General features: G+C 45.7%; 1 protein-coding gene across 1 annotated transcript in view; it reads right to left on the bottom strand.

Annotated features, from left to right (window-relative positions):
• The window catches only part of LOC148335419 (leucine-rich repeat-containing protein 4C-like), a 129,401-nt gene that overhangs the window by 102,724 nt on the left and 14,517 nt on the right, over window positions 1-12,160 (bottom strand). The gene's annotated exons all lie outside the window — the stretch shown is intronic.

Here is a 12,160-nt window from a genome sequence, read left to right as displayed (position 1 = left end):
ACTACTTACAGCATTGTAGTCAGCAGAATATGATTCTCTTGAGGGACATTTGTGTTAAGTCATTCTTAGTATTCTTTGTAAGGAGTATGAGATACAGGTGCATAAGTCTAGCGTGCCCTTTCATGGCTGTCTGTGAAATTACCTTTTTCTTTTTCCATGTATAAGTCACACCAAAGTATAAATCGCATGACCAGCCAACCTATGAAAAAAAGTCTCACTTATAGTCCGGAAAATGTGGTATGCTAAGTGTTTGATAAAATAAAAGCAAAAGTTGTTTTGTATTTTTGATCAATTTGAATTATTTTCTTTAAAAAAAAACATAAATTGATCACCTAAATTCATGTATACATATATATTTTTTTAAATTTCATTTTTTCCTGGCAGCCTCTAATTATGATTATTATTTTCTGAAGACACAGTTTGTACTTAAATCAGGACACACATATTCCCTCAGTAGCCTATTCAAAATGACAGTAGTAAAGTCAAAATTACAGTAACTCTTTGTTAGGAAAAACACTTCTAACACATATATATAAAACAATCAAATTAAAAAAGCATTGAAAAAAAATATTCTTTTCTTGCACATTTGAATGTGAGAAAACAAGTTGGGAACTATAATCCCTCATAGACCGACGACCACCATAAGATTATTATTTTAATAATTTAGGGATAAATAAAAAAAAAAAAAAGGAATCTGAAATTTGGAGATTTGAAAGGTTCTTGTCAGAACATAACTGGTACATATACGCAACAGAAATCACTGATAGGTAATGTCATGTGCGTCACAACGCACCTTTAAATGCCTGTACACACTGCCATCCATCTGCTTAAGCACAACGAATGAGGCAACTATGAACAATAAGGCTTTAAGTAGCTTCTTTGCTTTTTCAGTACCCAAAAAGAACGAGCCAACCGAGCCTGAGCCGAACAAGAATTTCTTTTCCCCTGAAAAGTGACACCAAGACATGCTGTGGTGAGAAGCTAATCATGAGCGCACTGAAATGTGGTGCAAGATTTGCAGCTCACATTCATACCTAGATGATAAGAGAAGTGTTTTATAATAAATGAAATTCATTCTTAAATATGAAAAGAGCAAAGCGCACATGAATATAGAGCAAGCTATTGCTAATGAACACGCTCGCCGAGAAGAACTAACCAATCTTCCTCTTGCTAAGTGCCGAGACAGACTCAATGACGTGCGATGGCAAGCTCAGCGTAGTAATTTTCTCCTCGCCTTTCACACAGCGAAGCATGTCTTCCTTTTCTGAGGATATTCCTTTACTGAAGCGGAATGGAGTGGATGTCGGGAGTGCATATCATTCTCGTGAAGGTGGCATACGGATAATTCAGAGCGTCGCGCTAACCATGAGCGGGGAGTCGAGAGCCAAGCTGCAGTCTTCTGAATATTGAAGGTTGCTTTTTGATGGATCAGAGGACATCACAAAAATTGAGCAGGAGATTGTTTACGTCGTGTCAGTACCCAATGACGGAGAATTTACCTCGGACTTCCTTGGACCAATTGAACTGAGTGCTGATCAAACCTTACAAGCTATAACTAACGGACAAATGAGACTTTTCGAGGACGCAGACTCGTATAACTGGGCCGCTAGGCTGGTCGCTGTGTGCATTGACGCTGTGACGGGAAACATTGTGCCAAACTTTAAGAAAATGACTGCAGTTGGATGCCAGTGCAGATTTTGTGCTCATTGTGTGTACCAAACACAATCTCCTGGTACTCATGTTAGTAACCCATTAAAATAAATATTTTCTCCCCTGTGTGTGGGAACTCACACTCAAAAATCCAATTCCAATAAAGTTGGGATGTTGTCTTCACAATGAGGTAAACCTCACCCCATATTTGCTTATGAATGAATTTAGGAAAGCTCTTTTTATACCCAATGATGGCATCCGCCTGTCCTCAGTTAGCCGGTTCACCTGTGGGATGTTCCAAACAGGTGTTTGATGAGCATTTCTCAATTTTATGTGAAGTTTGAACAATGAGAGCACGAGTGAATTTATGAGCAGTTTTCCCCTATTCATTTTCCACATGGAATGTTTTGAACAAAACACATGGAAAAGTTCACACAAAGTAATAATTCCTCCAATAGTACTTGGTATCGTATCAAATAAATATTGTCTTGTATTGCCCCTCAAATTAAATAGAATTGATTATATCCACCTTATCTTGCAGTCGAATTAAATCAAAATTGATGATAATTATGTTTTATAGCAAACGTGTAATTGCAAGGAAAATATTTAAATGGCAAAACCAAAGAATGAATAAAATATTGTCAAAAGCAAAACTGTAAAAATGAGCATTTTATCCCAATCCATGACCCTTATGTGGAAAAGCAGTATAGAAAATGGATGGATGGATGCATTTTTATCTTAATTTTACAGCAATAAGTAAGTAAATGAATGAAAAAACTGTGGATGGATGTTATTACCACTCTGTACTTGAACCACAAGAAATTGAATGGGCACCTTCAGAGACCAAAACGGCCTGAAGGAGAAAAGTCATTGAGACAATGACAAATGTAGGACATCTGATTCGATGTGAAACATGAGTGCCTTATGGGAAAAGAACATGAAAAGCGACACTGTGACAAGGCAAAGCATTTCCAATATACACCCATTCTACCTCACCCCTGGGCTCCAGCTCCACACCTGTTTTCCACCACAGGAAGGTACCCTACCTAACCTTGTCCACCTAGCCGTAATCTTCCAAATGCTGCTTGAGCATTTGAATTTCTGTACATCAATCTCATGGCTTCGTCCTGCATTGATTAATAGTCCCATCTATCAGGGCACCATGTGGCACGTCGGCCTTTCCCTGCCAGACAGCTTTGCTTTAAAATAATGGGTGCACTCCATCCGAGTCCCGACCATGCAATGATTGTGCATCTTTGTGATCTATCTGTCAACCTTTCTGTCAAAAAAGGAACAACAGGGGAGAGTGCAATCAGGGGGAAGTACAGTATACAACAGAAAGCTTTTTATCGCGGCGGCCTGGGCTGACTGAGAAACAGAAATATTTTTCAATATTTCCATCTCATTGTGCCACACAGGAAACCTTGTTTTCCATCAGTAGCGCTGTCTTTCGTGTGATATTTGTTTTTTCTCATGGATGGTCATAATCTGGCTTCCATGCAGCTAAATTGTCCACAAGATATTTAATATTTTCACATGTTAGCCACTATCACGAAAAACATCTCTCACATAAGTTGAATCCGCATCTCATCTGTGGTCACGAGCAGGGTTGGGGCTTACAAAAGTAATGTGTTGTTGTAATACATTACATTTAGACAAGAATAAAGTAATGTAAAAGTTACTCATCATATTTTTGTACTATTCCTCCAGTTAAAGTCCAAGTTTGAGGTAAGCTTGACCCACCGTACTTTGAGTCATAAATCTATTTGAAGAATACTCACATTCGTTTTTTTAACGCAAACATCCTAGAGACATAGTTAGACCCATAGCAACGTCCTAACAACAAAAATGCTTTTATTCGGCGAGCCCCGGTGTTCTTCGGGAATTACATCACACGAAGAACCACAAGCAGCCAGTTGACGTTGTAATGCATTGCTTATTGTCCGGTGAGCTCCTTAAATGTCATTGTGTTTGTGTTTTTTGCCAAAATGCCTTGGTGCTGTGTGGCTATGCATTGTTCATATTCTGGGAAGCTTCCGAGTGGCCCCAAAAAATAAATAAATAAATAAAAGTAATAAAATGGACCAATTTCATCCTGGCAAAAAGAGAGGGAATTTCAAGCCAGTGTCAATGACTGTTCTTTTCTACAAGCACTTTGAAGAACTCAGCTTTCTCAACCGTCTTGCTTATGATAAAGGGCTTTCAAAAAGGTAGGTGTGATTACAATCCATTTTGAAAAACGTGTGGGGTGTTGCATGTATTGTGACAGCTGGTGTGTGACTGACGGCTGTGATCGCTGAATGAGGACGGGGTGTGTGTGTATGTGTGCATGTGCGTGTGTGAAAAAACGGGAGAGTGTTAAGTAGAGTATGCATGTGCGTGTGGATATATATACATATATATATATATATATATATATATATATATATATATATATACATACATCTTATATGTGTGGGGGTGTGTGCGTGTGTGTGTGTGCGTATATACCAACGTGCCTATAAATATGTGACCACATTTTCTTTTTTTTTTTAGACAAAACTAGCAAACTCTTAACTCGCTGACAGTTTCAGCTGTTACTTCAGCACACTTGCGTGCAACGTGTCTTAAAACAGTTGATCGGGTCGGGGGAACCTTTAAATTAAGGCTCCCTGAGCCGATCAAAACTGCGCTCCGTCACGCCATACAGAAGTGTGATAGCTCTGACGAAGGTTGAAGTAACAGCTGAAACTGTCAGCTAGCAAAGAATTGTTTGCTCGCCACCAGAAAAAGAGTTTTTTGTCTGAAAAAAAGAAAACTAGAAACCTATTGTAAGAAGACAAGATGAACGCCAAAATGCTACATATTTTTACCATTTCATCCTGCCTCGATCAGTGTCGTTTCCACTCCATGTCCGGTCATTCAGGCCCAATATTTTCGTTCCAACAAGCTCCAACTCTTCAACTACGTGGATTCCCTCAGATACCTTTGACATTTCGCTTTACGAAGTCTATTTCTGACTGGCCTAATAAACTTTCAATGGAAAGCTCTGCCATATTCAATTGTATGACGACACACTTCCGAGTTTGTCGCTCAGCAGAATCTAATTTCGGAAAAATTATTAATTTGTCAAATATATCAAATAAAAACAATGTTTACATCCTTTATTATTTTTATTATGTGTAACTACTTCACTTGTGACACAAATAGATTTGATTTGTCATTTGATGAACTTACCTCACACTGTGTTTTTCAGGCATTCAGTTTCCATGTGAATTTCTAGTAAACTCAACCAATTCGGGTTTTGGGTGCACTGTCCTGTGTTGTCAAGAGCTATTCATGCTTTTAAGGAAGCAATTCATCACTGTCAAATGAACATTCCAATCTCTTGATGGTGCTTTTGTGCGTGTCCTTAACAGTTGACAGAAAGACCAAAAAAATAAAATGAAAATAAAAACCTGGCCCTCACAAACTAAACAAAAACCTGGCACTCTTTGAAATGATCTTTGATGGAAATAATTTGTGTCACAGAGTTGCTATGTTTTGCATTGCAAATGAGTAAGGTTGGCTGAACATTAAATATTGCCAGTCCATCTTTTGTCCTTGGTATTCTTTGGCATTGCTTTTCATCATGTTTTTTTTTTTTAAATGTCACAGTCCTATTACAATGTCCAGTGGGATCAGTTCTGATATATGAGAATATTCTGCTGCTGCCTGTTGCTGACATTTCGGCTGCCTGCATATTGCTGCTTCATTCTCCACTAGTCTGATGTTCGTGTCACTCTGTTGAAAGAAAATATTTTCCGTACTCTTCACTAAGGACCATGTTACTTTTGAAAGCTGGTGTAAATAGAATGCAGGCTTAACTTCTCTTCTAATTCAAACAAACCCCCGTCCTCAAACAACCCCCCTCCTCGGCTCTCTCCATGGTGCTGCAAGAGTCACTAAAGGGACCAATTACAAACTCTCCATTGGAAATCATTGTACGTTCATTGCTTGCTTATAACTACCGAAACGAGTCACTGATGGTGTAGTGGTATACTCGCCCGAGTTGTGTGCGGGCAGCGTGGGTTCGGTTCCCACTCCCACGGCGTCTATGTCTACCCTGTGACTGGCTGGCAACAGTTCAGGGCCGCCGCGCCGGATCATCACGTTGTCGTCGTGCGGTGGCAGAGTACCCATACGGGGAAACCAAGAATGATCCAAAAACCCGGCGTCCGAACCGAAACTCTGTTTCGCTCCCGGACCCACACCTCTATGAATAGAGGTGTAGCCATACGAAACTTACTTTACTACCGAAACGGAGATCAATTGGCACCAAAATGCACGTGGAAAGCCCTACCTATGACCACTTCAACGTATTGAAAGGAATAACCTCTCTGTGGCTGAATTATAGGAGAATGAGGAAATGCGGAAGTGAACAGAGATACATAGGTTATGCTGGGAGGACGCGGCACACTGTTTCCTTGCTGATCATGGGGCGGATGCATGGCATAAAAGCACCAGTCGGGATTTTTACAGAGACTGAAGTAGGAATGAGTGTCTAGACAGTCACATTTAGTTGGATGTTTTGTTTGTTTGTTTTTCTATTGTAGGTGATGTTAATACCTGAAACGTGCCGTCTACTAGAAACCATGTCTTCTTTGGAACATAATAGCTCAGGCTGGAGTACGGAGTCTGAGGTTTTGTATTCCAATTCTTCCGACGACAAAGTATGTCATAGATCGTTTTATATTACAATTTCAGCCAGAAGCGTCATGTTGTCAATCATGTTTCGTGTGTTTGTGAGTTTTTGACATGATTTTAACGCCACACTTTGGGCTCTATTTTCATTAACAACACAAGTCTGGCATGAAGTGGGGTCTAAATATCTGCAGGAGCGGGACAGACCTTGTGTTGGTATTTTTGCAGACGCATGGATGTGTGACAGATTTAAAAAAAAAAAAAAATTGTGCTGTTGTGGGCCTGAAGATGGCTGACTTGATTCACTGCCACATGACGCGCCTCTTTTCGAATCAAATCCAGCTCTGTCTGAGTCATATCCTTGTCTCCTTGGGCAAGACACTTCACCCGTCTTGCTTCCAAAGCCACTCACACTGATCTACAGCTGGGTGGGAATGTTTGGTGGTGGTCAGAGGAGCCGTAGTCGTACACTGACTCCCACGCTTATGTCATCCTGCCCCAAGGCAGCTGTGGCTACATACGTAGTTTATCGCAACCAGAGTGTAAATGTGCGAATGTATGAATAATGTATCCAGTGTGAGCGTGCTGAGTGTCCAGCATCCAGAAAAGCGGCATATAAATCCACTCATCCATTATCCAATCTGCTTCTCCTCACGAGGGTCGCGGGTGTGCTGGAGCCTATCCCAGCTGTCTTTGTGTAGGAGGCAGGATACACCCTGAAATGGTTACCATCCAATCGCTGTCCGCGCTCACTATAACACCTAAGGACAATTTAGAGTGTTCAGTCAAGCTAGCATGTATATTTTTGGACAGTGGGAGGAAGTATGGAAGGAGTATGAGGAGAACACCCTTGCAGGCACAGGGAAAACATACAAACTCCACACAGGAAGGCCAGAGACGGAATCGAACCCTGCACCTCTGAACTGTGATATGGACATGCTAAGCAGTCTTTTCATGCCGCCTGCGTATAAATAGGATGCATTATTAGTATTATTGCAAGAGACCCAAAGTTTTGATGAATTCCTGCCACTAAAATGACAGTTGCACCGGGTGCATGTCAAAATAGCCTTTTTCGTACCAGAACATCCGGCATGACGTAGAAAGATGAATCAAAATTCCCTAAACAGCAATGTGCGCCTGCACAAAAAAATCAGGGTGTTGCTTTTTAACCATTTTATCTACTGTACACAAATGGACCCCTTAAAGTCAAATCAACTAAATTAAAATAAATTATTGCATGAAGAATTGCAGAAAATAAAAAACTACAATTGGGACAACAACATATAGTTGTTGTATACTGTATATAATGTGTAGCTCAATAATGGTGCATCCTGGATCAGAAAGTTAAGCAAATAATGTGTGAAAACAAGTGCAGATTCACTCTTGTGTCTCTGTCAAATAATCAGTAAATCAATGAGAGTGAGTGAATTGGATATCTCAATATATATCCTACTGTAAACTGTATAAAAACCAACTGTATGAATACGCTGTTACATTTGTTAAGCAATGCTATCATCATGAGGTTCATGATGACAACAATGACAAAAGAGGTGCATTGACCCACGCAGAACAGCTAATAGCTAAAATCATAATTTTCTTTTTAGATGCGAGGTGAAAGAAAGCGCAAGCCTTCTTAACGCTTGTGTTTAGTTTTATATATATATTTTTTTTAGGTTTCCTGAGGCATTTTACTTTACATCACATATTCCTCCACTGGTGACAGAAAATATCCTGTGGCACACTTTGCGATTTTCCATCTATTTATTCCCCCCTACACAGAAGCCCAAGATATTTGGCTTCCTATTCTTCATGATGCTCTTGCAAACTCTTGCGTTTGACAGAGGGATTTGAAGAGGAGGAAGAGGCAATTATTAAATCTGTCTCGACTCCCACAGCCTGCCAGCAACTCTTAAGTAGCCAACAGCCAACTCCCAGACTGAGAGCAACATGCTTTATGTTTCTTTAACTTCAAACTAACCCAAAAAGTGTACCGTGAACAAGTAATATTACGGATTCATTCTAAATTAAGAGAAAGTCCACTCTGTTTAAAAAAATAAGTTGTCTGTTCAAGTCAAATCAATTCATATCAAAGTTATACCTGGGTGTTCAGATTTTTTTAGTCAATGGTATAGGAATCATAGTCAATTTGACGTCAGCTAATTCATGACGTCTTTCATACTTTTTTCTGTCTCACTGTGCCCACTTCTAAACACTCCCCAGACATCCTCAGTTGGGCATACCACTTCCACCAACATGTTATTCCAGTTACATTGAGAAATATACTCATCCAATTACATTCACACGACATCCACTTTCATGGCCTCACAGACACTTACCAATTCAGGGTCTTTACTTGCTCCTGTATATAATATCTCCCTCCATCCATTATCTGTACCGCTTGTCCTCTCAAGGGTCACAGGAGGTGCTGTAGCCTATCCTTGCTATCATCAGGCAGGAGGCGGGGTACAGCCTGAACTGGTTGCCAGCTGTATATAATATAGTAAACTATATTTAAAACTACCAAAGGAAGAAATTCATTTCATTTATGTTCCTTGGACTGTATCAAGAGTTTCATGAGACCCGGCTGTCTGAGAGCTTCCTTTGTTTGGGAGGGTTCAGTGGAAGAAGGAAGAGGATTGCGAGTGTGTGTGTGCTGGAAGGAGGCTGAGTTAAGAAAAACACCAGTTGGATGTTTTCTTTGGCTTTAGTTTTTACAACAAACGGGTTATCAATGGATGACTCCCTTCATTTTTCAGTCTTCACTAGTACAGGAGTGTGTTTGTCAAACACTATTTGGTGAATTTGGTGATGGCAGGCGTGATGATTTAAGATTATCTATGTAACGGTTCAGGGAACCGTGATAAAGGAAAACTGGACCCAAGAGCAAGCGAGGATGGTTGAGGAGGATTTATTGAAGGGTTCGGGGGGAGAGGAACGGGTGCCGGGACCAGGGCAGGAGGACAGGTGGAGGAGCGGCGAGTCAGCGCCGGGGTGCTCGCTGGGGTGGCGAGATGTGCGCTCGCGGAGGTGCAGCGGAGACGGCGCGCTGAGTGTGCACCGGCGCTGTGGCGGGAGGAACGCGGGCGCGGAGAGCGGCGTGGAGGCGAAGGCGGCGGCGAGCCGGCGGAGGCTGAGAAGGGCAGGCAGGCGGCGTACGGGCGTACGAGGTGCGATCCACGCTCCGGGGCTCGGCGGCTGGCGGCGGAGGATCGGGCTCGGGCTGGCGCTGGGCGGCTGGAGGGAGAGCGAGGAAAAACAATGGTTAACTCGGGTTTCATAACACAAGGCGCGGACGTGCACGAGGCGAACGTCGACGTGGACCGGGTACCGAGGTAGGTAACGGAATAATCCGGCGTCTGGCTCCTGGCAGCGCTGAGCTTTAAACCCCCGCGGTGATTGCTGATGATGGGCAGCAGGTGCGCAGGAGCCGACGCCCTCTCCGGTCGGAGGCGTGCCTGGCGGAAAACAGCCGGAACCTAGGGAAAAGGGAAAAAGGGAAAAAGCTTGGCAGGCCCCCTAACCCGAACCCCCACAGTACCCCCCCCTCAACGGACGCCTCCTGGCGTCCTTCCTGGTTTGTCCGGGTGTGTGGCGTAAAACTCCCGGATCGGGGAGTCGTCAATGAAGAGCTTGCGGGAGATCCAAGAACGTTCCTCCGGACCGTAACCCTCCCAGTCCACGAGGAACTGAAACCCCCTCCCCCGACGTCTAACGTCCAACACTTTGGAGACCGTGAAGGCTGGGTGGTCGTCGATCATCAGGGGGGGTGGAGGGGAGATGGTCGGAGGGCTTAGGACGCTGGAAGAGACCGGCTTGAGGAGAGAAACGTGGAAGGTGGGGTGGATCTTGAGGGAATCGGGGAGCTTTAGTCTGACAGAACAGGGGTTAATGATCTTGGTGATGGGAAAGGGACCAATGTAGCGCGGAGACAGCTTACGTGAATCGGCCTGGAGGGGAAGGTCGCGGGTCGAGAGCCAGACCTGCTGACCGGGCTGGTAGTCGGGAGCTGGGGTTCGACGACGGTCCGCCAGGCGCTTGTTGCGTTGCGCCGAGCGGGTGAGGGAGGCCTTGACCTCTGCCCAGACGGCCTTGGCCCGACTGATGTGTTCCTCCACCGAGGGAACCGCCACTGCACGCTCCTGCTCCGCAAAAAGGGGAGGTTGGTAGCCAAGACAGGCCATGAACGGCGACATACCTGTCGAGGCGCAGGAGAGGGAGTTGTGGGCGTACTCGATCCATGCGAGAGCCTCGCTCCATGTCTCGGGGTTCCGGGCCACCACGCACCGCAGCGCTGCCTCCAGGTGTTGATTGGCCCGCTCGGTCTGCCCGTTGGTCTGCGGGTGGTAACCGGAGGAAAGGCTGGCTGTGGCGCCCACTGCCTTACAGAACTCCCTCCAGACCTGGGAAGAGAACTGGGGGCCCCGGTCGGAGACGATGTCTTGCGGGAGGCCGTGGAGCCGGAAAACGTGCTGGGTCAGGAGTGTGGCTGTCTCCAAGGCGGTGGGTAGCTTGGGAAGGGGAACGAAGTGGACGCTCTTGGAGAAGCGGTCGATAATGGTGAGAATAACTGTGTGTCCTTTGGACGAAGGAAGACCCGTGACGAAGTCCACAGCGATGTGGGACCAGGGGCGGCTCGGGATAGGCAGAGGGTGGAGAAGACCGGCCGGAGCCGAGTGTGAGGCCTTTCCGCGGGCGCAAACCGAGCAGGCCAGCACGAATTCTCGCGTGTCTTTTGTCATACTGGGCCACCAGAAGTGCGCTTGGAGGAAGCGAAGGGTGCGCGTGACGCCAGGGTGGCAGGTGAGCGAGGAGGAGTGCCCCCACTGGAGGACCTGGGAGCGTGCGGCGTCGGGGACGAAGAGGAGGTCCGAGGGGTCAGGTCGGGGATCGGGTTGGGTTTTCTGCGCCTCGCGAACCGTGCGCTCGATCTCCCAGGAGGCCGCCCCCAGGAGACAGGAGGACGGGAGAATGGTCTGTGTGGTCTCTGGACTGGCAGGCGGAGCGAACATCCGGGAGAGGGCGTCCGCCTTGCCGTTGTTCGACCCGGGACGGAAGGAAAGGGTGAAGTTGAATCGGCTCAAGAAGAGGTGCCAACGGGCTTGACGGGGGTTCATCCGCTTGGCTGACTGCAGGTAGGCCAGATTTTTGTGGTCGGTCCAGACGAGGAAGGGGACGGCGGTGCCCTCCAGCCAGTGCCGCCACTCCTGGAGAGCCCAGACGACTGCCAGCAACTCCCGATTGCCGACGTCATAGTTCTTCTCGGCGGGGGACAGGCGTCGGGAGAAGAAGGCGCATGGATGAGTCTTCTGGGTGTCGGGGTCCCGCTGGGAGAGCACCGCTCCCGCCCCCGTGTCGGAAGCATCCACCTCCACCACGAACTGGAGTGCGGGATCGGGGTGTCTGAGGACCGGAGCGCTGGTGAAGGCTTCCTTTAGATGCCCGAAAGCTTGAGCCGCTCCCGAAGTCCACTGAAAGGGGGTGAGGGTGGAGGTGAGGGCCGTGAGAGGACTAGCAACCTTGCTGTAATTGCGGATGAATCGACGGTAGAAATTAGCGAACCCCAGGAAGCGTTGGAGTTCCTTGCGATTAGTGGGAGTAGGCCATTCCACCACCGCCTGGATCTTGGCGGGATCCGGCTGGAGTTGACCCTGGGCGATGACGTAGCCCAGGAAATGGATCGATGGGACGTGGAACTCGCATTTCTCCGGTTTCACGAACAGGCGGTTTTCCAGCAGGCGCTGGAGGACTGATCGGACGTGGCGGCGGTGGTCCTCGAGGGATCGGGAGAAGATGAGGATGTCATCCAGGTAAATAAAGACGAAACGGTTGAGCATATCCCGGAGAATGT

The sequence above is a fragment of the Idiotropiscis lumnitzeri genome, chromosome 6 (assembly GCF_059441095.1).
Source record: "Idiotropiscis lumnitzeri isolate Australia: NSW breed Sydney's pygmy pipehorse chromosome 6, RoL_Ilum_1.0, whole genome shotgun sequence".
In the NCBI taxonomy this organism is placed as follows: domain Eukaryota; kingdom Metazoa; phylum Chordata; class Actinopteri; order Syngnathiformes; family Syngnathidae; genus Idiotropiscis; species Idiotropiscis lumnitzeri.
The sequence above is the reverse complement of the archived record's forward strand: the minus strand, read 5'-3'. Positions and strand labels throughout refer to the sequence as shown.